Source organism: Bos indicus, chromosome 14 (assembly GCF_029378745.1).
Source record: "Bos indicus isolate NIAB-ARS_2022 breed Sahiwal x Tharparkar chromosome 14, NIAB-ARS_B.indTharparkar_mat_pri_1.0, whole genome shotgun sequence".
NCBI classification, from domain to species: domain Eukaryota; kingdom Metazoa; phylum Chordata; class Mammalia; order Artiodactyla; family Bovidae; genus Bos; species Bos indicus.
Genome location: NC_091773.1, coordinates 2,504,171 through 2,516,303, shown reverse-complemented (window position 1 = coordinate 2,516,303; position 12,133 = coordinate 2,504,171). Strand labels below are relative to the sequence as shown.

Genomic DNA, 12,133 nt, shown 5'->3' with positions numbered 1-12,133 from the left:
ATCATCACTACCATCATCACCATCACCATCATCACAATCATCACCATCACCACCATCATCATCACCATCATCACTACTACCATCATGACCACCATCAACATCATCACCACCATCACCACCACCATCACCACCACCATCATCACCATCACCAACATCACCATCACCACCATTGTCACCATCACCATCACCAACATCACCATCACCACCATTGTCACCATCACCAACATCACCAAAATCACCATCACCACCACCATCACCACCATCACCATCATCACCATCATCACCACCAACATCATCACCACCACCATCATCACCACCACCACAACCATCACTACCATCACCACCTTCACCATCACCACCACCACCACCTTCACCATCACCACCACCATCATCACCACCTTCACCACCATCACCACCAGCATCACCACCACCATCACCACCCTCACCATCATCACCATCACCACCACCACCACCATCACCACCATCACCATCATCACCACAATCACCACCACCATCATCACCACCATCACCACCTTCACCACCATCACCACCACCATCATCACCATCATCACTACCACCATCATCATCACCACAATCATTACTGTCATCACCACCCCCAATACAACAGTAAAATAGCAATGATAACAGCAAGCATTTTTTGAGTACTTATATAATTCTTTTCTTTATCGCCACAACCTTAAGAGGGAGGAGATATTATCTTACATTTTTCAGATGAAAAAAGTCAAACTCAGAGAGGTTAACTAACTTTCCTGACCTCACACAGCTAGCTAGTGGTAGAGCCAGGATTCAAATTCTGATCTGTCAGATGCCAAAGGCTTGGCCCACAGAGCTTGTAATCGAGGCCCTGAGTGGGCTGGAGAGTAACGGCTTTATCCCCTTTGTAAGCTCCCCACGGTTGGGCCATGCTCTGTGGCCTCTGTGTGGTCCTGGCCCCTGACCGCACACCCTCATGCATGGTGAGAAGGTGAGGATCCAGCTGCTCCAAGGAAGCCTGGCCAGATCCCCCACCCACCCTGTCCTGCATCCCTGCCCCTGTGGCTGTCTGTGCACACGATCGCTCCTTTACTTCCCTGGACACCGTGCAGCCATGTGCGCTGGGAGCTGGTCTCCTTCCTGCAGCTCCTTTTCTTCCATTTATTTCACCACAGTAAATGCTCCACATTTTCAGGATGTCATGAATATCAGAATTCCCTCTCCCCATACGTGGAAAGGGATTGGCCAGGTGACTCAGATGGTAGAGAATCTACCGACAATGCAGGAGACCTGGGTTCGATCCCTGAGTTGGGAAGATCCCGTGGAGAAGGAAATGGCAATCCTCTCCAGTGTTCTTGCCAGAGAATCCCATGGACAGAGGAGCCTGGCGGGCTACATTCTATGGGGTCACAAAGAGGTGGACATGACTGAGTGACTAACACTTCCACGGCACAGACAGGCTGTCTGAGGAGCACTGGCACTGCCTGGTCAGGAGACGGGTCCTCAGCCCACGTCCATGCTGGAAGGAAGGGAGCCCCTCTCCTACGTGTCCACGAGAGACATCTCAGTGAAGACGTCTCATCGCCTCTGGTTGGGCCATGTGACTTGCCCACCGTGCCAGGGCTGGGGCCACTAGCAGTCCTTCCTGGGTCCTTGTAATGAGGGAAGGGGTCGCATGACCAGCAGCCCCACTGGACCAGATGGAGAAAGAACATGTGCCCCTGCAGCGCAGATGGACACGGACTCAAGTTCCGGCCGATGGTTTGTGATAATAGGGTGATGGACTTCACACCTGGGCCTCACTTTCTCCCCTTCCAAAGTAAGAATAGTAGTGACCACGTTGGGGGCCATCATGAGGGCCAGGTGACCAGCACGTGTGACGTGCTCGGAGCAGCACCTGGCCTGCAGCAGGGACTGCCACTTGCAGTCACCCCACTCTGAGTCCTGAGGCACCTTCGCCGACGCCTGGGCTGCACAAGGCTGCCCATCTTGGGGCCTCTTACAAAGGGCAGGTGCGAGTACCCCTGATCCTTGTTTGTAATGTCAGACTCTAGTGCCTGCGGTCAGGACCACTGTTATACAGCCCGCCACACCGGCAGCTCCTGGAGCAGAATGCTCGGAAGAGGCCGGCAGAGGGGCCCATGAATGTTTCATCACGAGATTCCCGAGGACCGCAGCTCCACAGGCAGCTTTGCACTGGATCCTTCATCTTGGTGACATGCGTCCTCACTCTCCCCTCTTGTCAACAGCGGATGTCCTAAGGAGGCCTTCACAGTTCAGCATCCACGGTTGCAGAAAGAGAAAACAAAGCAGCTGACTTGTCCCGCATGTCCCCTCGCAGAATCCTTTCTCAGCCATTAGCCCAGGTGAGCTTCCCGTGAGACGGACACTCAGGGGCCATGGCGGCTGTGGTCTACAGGTGGGGAGCCGGGGTCTGGCCCCCATTGTGCCTGTTGGGTCAGGCACCTGCCTTCACCTCGCTCCCAATCCTTTCTCTAACACGGAAAGAGGAAGCCTTAAAGACATCCTGTGGCTGATTAAACGTAGAATTGGAGCAGAGTCTGAGTGTCTTTCAGAGAAGGCAATGGCACCCCACTCCAGTACTCTTGCCTGGAAAATCCTATGGATGGAGAAGCCTGGTAGGCTGCAGTCCATGGGGTCGCTAAGAGTCGGATACGACTGAGAGACTTGACTTTCACTTTTCACTTTCATGTATTGGAGAAGGAAATGGCAACCCACTCCAGTGTTCTTGCCTGGAGAGTCCCAGGGACGGGGGAGCCTGGTGGGCTGCCGTCTATGGGGTTGCACAGAGTCGGACATGACTGAAGTGACTTAGCAGCAGTAGCAGCTGAGTGTCTTTAAGCTGTTTTTAGTTTCTTCTTGGGGAATTGACCGAATCACATCTTTGTCCATTTTTATTTCGGGGTTTATTTAATAAATACTTGGAGCTCATTTCTGAGGGAATAAAGTGGGGGAGGGGAGGCCAAGAAAAGCAATGCTGAATTATAACTGTCCTGAAGTTCACACTCTCAGGGGAAAGCAGACAATGCTCACTCATGCTTGTGCACACGCTCATACACATACACGGGCCCACGGGACATGTGTGCACACACATGTGCATACAGGCATAAGTGCACCCACAAATAAATACCTGAGTATTTGGAGAGGATAAGTGGCTCCTTGAGGTCCAGAAACCTCATGTCAGATAGCACCCCTGCCCTCTCCTACTTGAAGCTGGTGCTGGGGCTGGAAAGGTATGGGGACCAGGCACCCCACACTCTGAGGGCAGGGATGCCATCTGACATGTGGCTCCTGGAAGGCCTTTTTGGGCTGTGTCGTGGAAGATTTAAAGTGCTCACACCCTTTGACCCAGCGATTCCCTCCCAGGGGTGGATTATGACAAAAGCACTGGGTGTGAGCCTGTGGGTGTGAGTGCGATGATGCTCTTGCAGTGGGCTTTGTGGATGAAATCACTGGGTGTGAGTCTGTGGGTGTGAGTGTGATGATGCTCTTGCAGTGGGCTTTGTGAATGACCAGCCAGTGTTCAGGGCGGGACTGGAGATGAACCGAAGGGGCAGCGGCAGAGGGAGGTGAGAGAGACAATGGCCGGTCCGTGGCGTGGGCTCCCGGGCAGCTCGGAGATGATGTGGACTTGAGTTTATTGATGTGGAAAGCTGTCCATGGCGGGAGGTACTGCACGTGATCACAGAGCACAGGCAGTGTGTCCCAAATGGGGCCACTTCTCGCAATCCTCTCTCTCTCTCCCCATCACTCCTGCTCTCCAGCTCTAAGAATAATGTAGAACATGAAGCTTAAAAACCTATTTACCAACATTTTAATGGCTCCAAAAGATGAGATTGCCAGTAATTTTCTTTCACTTCATCATTCCTTTAGGTATTGTCTTAGCTTTTTAAAAAAAATTTTATGATTTTTGCAGTCAATGCTTATTACTTTAATAACAGTAAAAATGTGATTTTTATGTTTTTCAGTGATTCTTCTGTGCCCCATGATGAAGGCAGGGGCCTGTCTGCAGAATGTCCCCTTGACTCACCATAAAGGAGGGAAAGATCCATTTATGACACTTCTCAAGCACCTCTTAGGCAAGGCGCTGAGTTGGAGGCATTCACATGGATACTCTCATGGAACCCAAGCAGCCGCTCTGTGATGTCATGGTCATCACTCACATTTCACAGTAAAGATGTGGGTCAGAGGGGGTAAGCGGTGTGCCAAGGTCACACAGCTGGGGCTCTAGCCACATGGGGAGGAGGTGCATGGAGAAGGGGTGTTGCCTTTCCTGGGGCTTGAAATGGTCTAGCCCATGAGTGACATGTCACCACTAAGGGAGAGCTTCTCGATTGGCTGAATGGACGTGGCCAAGGATGAGTCCTGGCTGGCTGTGAGCAGTGTCGGCAGGAAGAAGCGGGTGAGTGCCAGGCCTGGGCCGGGGGGGGATGGAGGTGGAGACCTGGCCCCAGCAGAGTGGGGTGCTGGAGTGAACTGTGCCCTGAAGATGAGTCACCCACGTTCTTGGGGGCAGTTTCTACAGCAGGGAGGTGTGTCAACAGCCCTGCAGACCCTATGCCTGGGCTTCAGAAAGGAGCAAGGGGGACCCTCAGGGAGAGGCGTGAGAAGGGCTGGGGGTGTCCCACTAGTGTGGTATTTGTGGCACTGAGCCTGGGGCTGTGGTCAGGGTGACCAGTGGAAGGTGAACACAGATCTTCACGGGTGCTCTGCCAAGTAATTAGCGTGTATTGACCGTTTAACATCTCCACAAAGCAGGCAATGCTGCTGGAACTGATTCACAGATGGGGAGACTCGAGATCCAGAGAGGCAGAGAGACTGGCCTGAAGCCTCACAGCCCATAGGAAGGTGAATGTTTGTGTCCCCCAGTCAAGCAGCCCTCATCCCCAGTGTGATGGTGTTTGGAGGCAGGCATTTCCTTTGGGAAACATTTAAGGTTAGATGGGGTCACGAGGGTGGGGCCCCAGTATGGAATTAGTGTCCTTATGAAAAGAGGAAGAGACACATGATCTGAGACTACGGCAAGAAGTCTGAAAGCCAGTGAGCGAGTCCTCACCAGACCTGACCCTGCTGGCATCTCCCTCTCAGCCCCCAAGCTTCACAACCGTGTGGAGTTAAGTCCTTGACGCCTGAGGCCTCAGTGTACAGTATTTTGTTACAGCGGCCCAGACTGGTTGAGCCATGGGCTGAGCTGGGTTTGCACCCCGCATGCTGGGTCTTAGCCCTGCCTTGCCTGGCCACAGTGCCATGACCTCCCTGATAGTGAATTTAGACCAGACACTGCTGCCCCAGGCCAGTGGGATGAGGAAGTGAGCTGAACACTCTTGGGCTCATGTCTTAACCTCTCTGAGCTGCAGGCACTTCAGCCATGAATGAGGAATATAGTTGCATCCCCTTTTCTGATTCCTCCGAGTGTGAAATGAGGAATGAAATGGTAGGACATGGCATGCGTCTCGAAGGACTGCTGCAACAAATCACCACAGACAGGTGGCTTAAAGCAACAGGAGTGGATTCTCTTACAGTCCTGGAGGCTAGAAGTCCAAAAGTTGTGGGCAGGGCCGCACTGCCCCTAAGGCCTCTGGGGAAGGGTCCTTCCTGAATCCTCTGGCTTCTGGGGCCCTGCAATGTTGGCAGCTCCATCGCTGTCTGACTCCATCATCACGTGGACTCTCCTCTGTGTCTCTGTCTGTCCCCAAATCTTGCTCTTCTTTCTCTTAGAACGATGCCAGTTCTTTTCTGATTTGTTTTTGTTGATACAACTCACTGTGATTTTAAAAATAAACTTTACATTGTGGGATAGTTTTAGATTTATAGAAAAAATTCAGAGATGGTACAGAGAGTTCCCATATACCCACACCCGTTTCCTGCTATTAATAACATCTTACATGACTGTGGTGCATTTGCTACAGCTAACAAATCAGTATCGATAGATTGTTATTAAATGAACTCTGTCTTTGTTCAAATCTCAGTTTCCTGCTCCACGCTGAGGCCCCTCTTGGCCGTGGCACGTTCTCAGAATTTCTTTGTTTTGGATGACCTTGACAGTTTCGAGGGAGTCAGATATTTTGTAGAATTTCTCTGATGTTTTTCTCATGATTAGACAGGGGTGATGTGTTTTGAGAAGGAAGAACACAAACAATGCCATTCTCACTACATTATATCGCGAGCACAGGCTGTCAACACTGTTTTTGACTGTGGGTGTTGACCTTGGTCACAGGCGAAGGCAGTGTTTGTCAGGCTCTCCAGTGAAGGTCACTGCCACCCCCTCTCTGTCCTGTTTGCCTTGGAAGGGAGCCACTGTGCAGGGCCCGTGTCTGGAGAGAGGGAGGGGAGGTCCTGCTCCCTCCATGAGGGCAGAGTATCTGCAAACATTATTTAGGATTTTTTGGCGTGGGAGGTTTGTCCAGATTTATTTATTTATTTATCCAATCATGTATTTATGTCAGTATGAGCTCAAGGGTAACTAGTTCATTCTTTGGAGTATAATCCCTGGCCACAATATTTCTGTTGCTGGAGTTGTTCCAGCCGCAGCCACCAGGAGCTCTTCCTGTCGACCTTGACATGCTCCCTGGTGATGCTCTTGGTTGAATAGATCCTCTCTTTCTGACCCAGCAAGTGCCCCGGGATCATCGCGTGTGTGCCCTGCTCCATCCCAGAGTCAGCTGTTCCTCCAAGGAGTCCCGCCTGGAGAACGGGGTTAGAAGCCAACATCTGGTGCTGGGGGTGCCTGCTGCTACGGGGTGTCACTGCTCCAGGCTCTCAGCCGACAGAGCAAGGACACGTGTGTGTGTCACCAACCCGGTGCACACGCATGTGTGGATGTTTCTGTGTGTGCCCACCTGTATCTCTATTCAGCTAGACGGGTGCTTATCCTGGTGTCTCCAGTGCCAATCCATCCCCACGGGGAACACCCCAGCCCCCTCCCCTTCTCCAACAGGGAGAACCCTGCTCCCACTGCCCGCCACCTACTCACGTGATTGTCCAGCCGCGTCTGCACGTGCAGTGGGACCGGAGCTCCAGGCCGGCGCCCCGTGGGGACAGTTTATTCCCCGGAGCACAGAGCTCCACCCCTCTGCCTTTAGTCCCACACACGCCCCGTGTCCCCATGTTACTTCAGGCAGCTCCTTTCTCCTCTCACTCTTTGCTGTGGGTTTCTGATCATAGATATTTTCTTTTCAGATGTCAGAAATACAGGAAAGCACAGGAAAAGATTGGAAAGACCCTAGCATCTCCCTCCAGGAGAGCCTCTGTGCGTGTCGGTGTTCATCCATCCATCCTTTTCTACCCTAAATTGTACCCCGAATCAATCTTCTCTAGCTTGCTTAATAATATCATTCATTCACAAAGAACCTGCTTTCCCAAGTTTGTGAACAGGGGTGTGCTTACCACACAGCCAATGCTATGTCAGGCTCTAGAAGTTCCACGGACATCACGAGGAAAGGCGACTCTTCCCTTGAGAGGCCCCCGGCCTCGGGGGTGTGGAGATGGATGTGCTTCAAACAGGCACAGGATCAGATGGAAGACTGCACCTGGGACGCGTCATGGGAAGAACTGGCACATGGTGCTGAGTGCTCCGGCCTGGTCCACAGGGTCGGGGGTGCTGCCCTGGGGAGGGTCCTCAGTGACGCTCTGAAGCATGACCGTGACTGGCAGAGAGGAGGGGCGAGGATGCCACCTGGCAGAGGCCATGGTCCCGGGGCATCAGGACACATCTGTGGGCGGCCAGCATGGCCTAGCGGGGGCTGCAGGGGAATCTGTGGAGACTGGCTGTGGCCACAGGCCTGGAGAGTGTGGGCAGCCCACGAAGCACACGGGAGCCCTGGCGGGGATTTGCACTGGCGGGAGTCACGATCTGATGGACTCCTGGCTGTCCTGTAAGAAGTGCTGGGGAGGCCAGGGGGACGAGGCCCAGGGGAATGAGATGAGGCTGCAGCGGCAGCAGAGAGAACTGGCCATTTTGGGTGATGTCTTAGCGGTGGTGTCCCCCGCAGGCCCTCATGCCACCCAGACCCGATCAGAGAGTCCTCCCCAAGCTCTTCTCTGCCCCCAGGCCTTTGCATGCGCTGGCCTCTGCCCCTGGTCCCTGCACACACTGCTGCCTTCCCTTGGTCACAGCTCAAGCGCTGGAGTTCCCCTCTCAAGCCAGCCTCCTGCTCTCCTGACCTCAGCACCAGACGCAGTCCCAGAAGTGTCCTCCTGCCCACGTCCCCTGCCACCGCCCCACCACGGGACCCTGCATGGTGACTGGGGACGCGGCAACCTTGACGCTGGCAGGAGCGGTCCAGGCTGCTGGCTGCACAGGACGACCCACGTGCTGAGACAAAAGGCGCACGTGTTCACTCACGGGGGTGGAGACTTGGTTGATTCCAGGTTCAGATGAGCCAGGGATCCCGCACAATATGCCTGAGGCTCTAGATGGTGGGGGTCGGAGATGGCCCCTCAGCAGTGCCTCCCGTTGTCAGGTCCGGGGGCTGTGGCTCCTGGCACCTGTTCCCACCACTGGGAGTGACTTATGGCCCAGTCTGGGGCTGGCCAGCGTGATCAGGGACGAGAGTGCTCTAATTACCAAACGTCCCGCATGATTAACTAGGAAATTAATAAGCCGAGCATTCCCTCTCCACCTGGTGAGCATCTCGGAAGCCCATAAACATGCCGGCATCCGAATGCCCCTGCGAGGTGTCCCCCCGCCCTGCCTGCATCCGTCAGCACCTGGCGATTTATGGTCCTTTCCAGAATGTCTCCATGCCAGGGCCTCGTTCCAGAAACCGGAACCGGGTCTCAGCGCCCACTTACTGCCCACCTGCTCGCTGGAGACCATCAGGCTCAGCCCGAAACCCCCTGCTCTGAGTCTGTCACCTCCTCTGCCCCTGCCTTGCCATTTGCACAATGGCGGTGGCACTGCCCAGTGTGACCCTGTCCTCAAGGTCAGACTGGACGATGCCCTGATGGGTGCTGCTGCTTCCTCCCTCTGCCCTGCCTGCTGGAGGAGTCCCTGACCTGGTGAACTGAGTCTGAGGTCTGTCCCTTGTCCTGTGTGTTGGGGGGTGGATCAGGAGGCTTCTGCCACATTTCTTGGTCCTGCGTGTCCCCCGTGGGGGGCTCCAGGCATCAGTGGCTCTTTACCCGCCCCCCTCCTTTCCTGCTCCCCTCCCAGGAGTGAGCCGGCAGTATGGCACTGGCTTTGTCCTGGGCTCAGCCGCCTCACATTTGGGGTGGGGGACCCTCTGGACTGACCTGAATCTCTCTTTCAGTCAAGCTGTCGCTCCAGCCTGAGCGGGTCTTTCTTGCTCCTGTTGAAGAACAGTTTCTCTTCCCTTTGGCCGTGATTCCCACGTGGGCTTCTCCGGGAGGAACGGAACTGAGCAGTGTGAGTGCAGGTCTCAGGCGGCCGAGCCGTGAGCCACGGCGCTCTGAGCAGAAACTCCGCAGGGCTGGGTGGGGGGCCGTGGAGGATCAGCCACTGGTCCTGGGCTTGCAGGAGGGGGCAACAGACGGGGTGTCCTGGGGCCTGCTCAAGCTCCGGGTTCCCTGTGCCCCAAGATGGTGGTGGCTGTGATGCCACACCCCCGGCCCAGGGCACGCCCGGCACAGCTGCCTCCTCCTCCCTCACTCCTCAGGCCCACGGAGGGCAGGACAGTGGTGGGGGCATCACAGGTTGGCAGAGCTCCAGACCCCACCACCTGGGCCATGGTCGCATCCTCCTCTCCTTCCCTGGGTGGCCATGGAGCCTGCGGCACCCTGGGGCCTCGGTTTGTCATCTGCAGTGTGGGCGGTGCTGCCTCCTCTCCCAGGAGGGTTGTGAGCCTTAAAGGGAGGTCCTGAAGGGAGCCCTGGGGGAGCAGCCCTGGGGAAGGGGATGGGAGTCCTTGGGGGAGGGGAGTGGCTTGGGTGGCCAGGAGCCGGCCCAGAGGCAGGAGCGCAGGACGGAGTTGCTGGAAGATGTTGTTCACCAAACGTGTCGCACTAGCAGCAATTTGTCCCACTTTTGAGGTCATTTTTCTCTTGGACTCACTTTTGAGCATTTCAAGCTCATTTGTCCTCTGGAAGTAAATTTCCAGCCATGGGCTCATTTCAGCCATTGGTCAGGCGGATGTGGGCCGGGAGGGCACAGCGTTGGCAGAGGCCAGGCTCCGGGGGGCTGGCAAGGCAGCGGACCCTGGGAGGGTGCTGCGGGGCCTTGGGAGCCGAGAGGAGACCCCTTCTCTGTGAAGGTTGATGGCAGCAGGCTCAGCCCCATCTAGACCCGCTCAGGAGATGAATTCCCTTTGGATTAGCGTTAAGTATATTAAAAAAAAAAAAATCAGGGCCCAGAAAAGTGAGAATTAAGTAGAATTTAATATTCATCACGCCTCGGGAGAGGGAAGATTTCCTAAGTTTAGAACTAATACAAGGAATCAGGAGAGAAAATATGGACAGATTTGACTGCATAAAAATGAAAATCTTCTGCATGTCAAAATTAAACCACCAAATAAAAAGGCAAAAAAATATGGCCTGGGAAATATATTTGCAGCAAATATGACAGACAGAGGCTTAATTTCTTTATTAAATAAAGAGCTTATAAGAATATCTGCAAAAACATAGAAATGCATATGATGTAAAGTTCAGACTTTTTTTTTAAAAGAGAAGGAGGTGTTTAAACGATAGGGAAAAACAAACGAAAATCTTACACGTGGAGGAAAACCTGTGTGCAAGCACCATGATGTTGAGAGTGAATTTTATGGACTGGTGCTTTTTTTATGTCTATTTTTTCTTTCTATTTTCCTAGAATTTTCAAAAAATTTTAAAGAGTATGCTTTACCCTGCAAAAAGTGTGATGGATTCGTGAATATATTTGCTGTATTATTACTGTTAACAATTCTTATTTTAAAAAATTTTACTGATATACAGTTGACTTTCAGTGTTAATTTCTGCTATACAGCAAAGTGACTCAGTTATGCATATTAATATATATATATGTTCTTTTCCATTATGGCTTATTACAGGATATCGAATACAATTCTCTGTGCTCTACAGTAGGTCCTTGTTCATTTATCCTATATACACGAGTTTGCGTCTGTTAACCCCAAACTCCCAGTATCGTCATCAACCTCGTTACTATTATTGGAAGTAGCAGCAATACTCACTGTTTGTTAAGCAGCTGCTGATATGAGATGCGTGCACTGCTGTGTGTGTGAAGCATTTTCCACTCATCATTTCATTTAATCCACACAACACCCCTGGGAAGCAGGTATTATTATCCCCACTTTAACGATGTGAAAACTGAGGCTCAGAGAAGTTAAGGCCTCTGGCAAGGGTAGGACAGCTAAGTGGGAGATGTGGATCTGAACACGGGGCTTGGACCTCAGGTTGCCCCAGGGTGGCTAATTGACGGCTGGGATGGGAGTGGAGAGGCCCTTCCGTGGCCCCACTAGCCCCCAGGGCAGTGCTAAGATCGAAACCCACCTTGTGTGCAGATGGGCTGAAGGAGCCCTTGCCCTCCAGGAAGGGCAGTGTGTTCCAGCCTTGCCTGTCTCACTCCCTTCCCAGTAAAATAGAAACCAATCCAGACAACGCCAGGAGTTGAGAGGGCTCAGGAGGCCCTGGCAGGAGGCATGCATTTGCAGTTCCACACGTGCACAAAATGCTTATTAGAAATCTGACAACAAGGCCAACGTATTCTTAGACTAATTGACTAAGAATCCTTGAACTTGACACAACTTGGGGAAAAATAACAGAGAAACGATGCAAAAAAGCTCAGAAGCAGCTCAGCTCCTCTTTCTGGGTCAGCACGTGCTCTGGTGATTCCTGTTATGCTTATGCTGAGAAGGGGAAGGAGCCCTGAGACTCATCATTCAAGATGGTCCTTGAAGCCTTCAAAATGGGAACAAACTGGGGGGTAAAACCCCACACAGATGGGTCGTGTCACCTACCCTACGCATAGCCCTGGGCTCAGAGATGAAAACAGCTTGGCCCTGGGGTGGTGTGAGCCCTGGGCGCAGTAGAGGCTTTCCTGGAGGAGGTGTTTATGTTACTGAGCCCACAGGAAGGCTGCAGGTCCTGAAAGGTGAGACACAGGGAGGGCTGAGGAGACTTGGCAAGTGGCTTTTGGTGGCACTCAGGATCTCTGTGGGGAAGCCGC

At 53.1% G+C, this 12,133-nt stretch overlaps 1 long non-coding RNA gene across 2 annotated transcripts; it reads left to right on the top strand.

Annotated features, from left to right (window-relative positions):
• Positions 1 to 3,987: 3,987 nt before the first annotated feature.
• Positions 3,988 to 8,271, top strand: LOC139186854 (uncharacterized). 2 transcript variants are annotated; one of them, XR_011570460.1, is made up of 3 exons: positions 3,988 to 4,417; positions 4,774 to 4,863; positions 7,195 to 8,271. It is a non-coding gene; the product is annotated as an uncharacterized lncRNA (long non-coding RNA). The 2 variants fall into 2 exon arrangements; XR_011570459.1 differs by having other exon boundaries at positions 4,771 to 4,863.
• Positions 8,272 to 12,133: the final 3,862 nt, after the last annotated feature.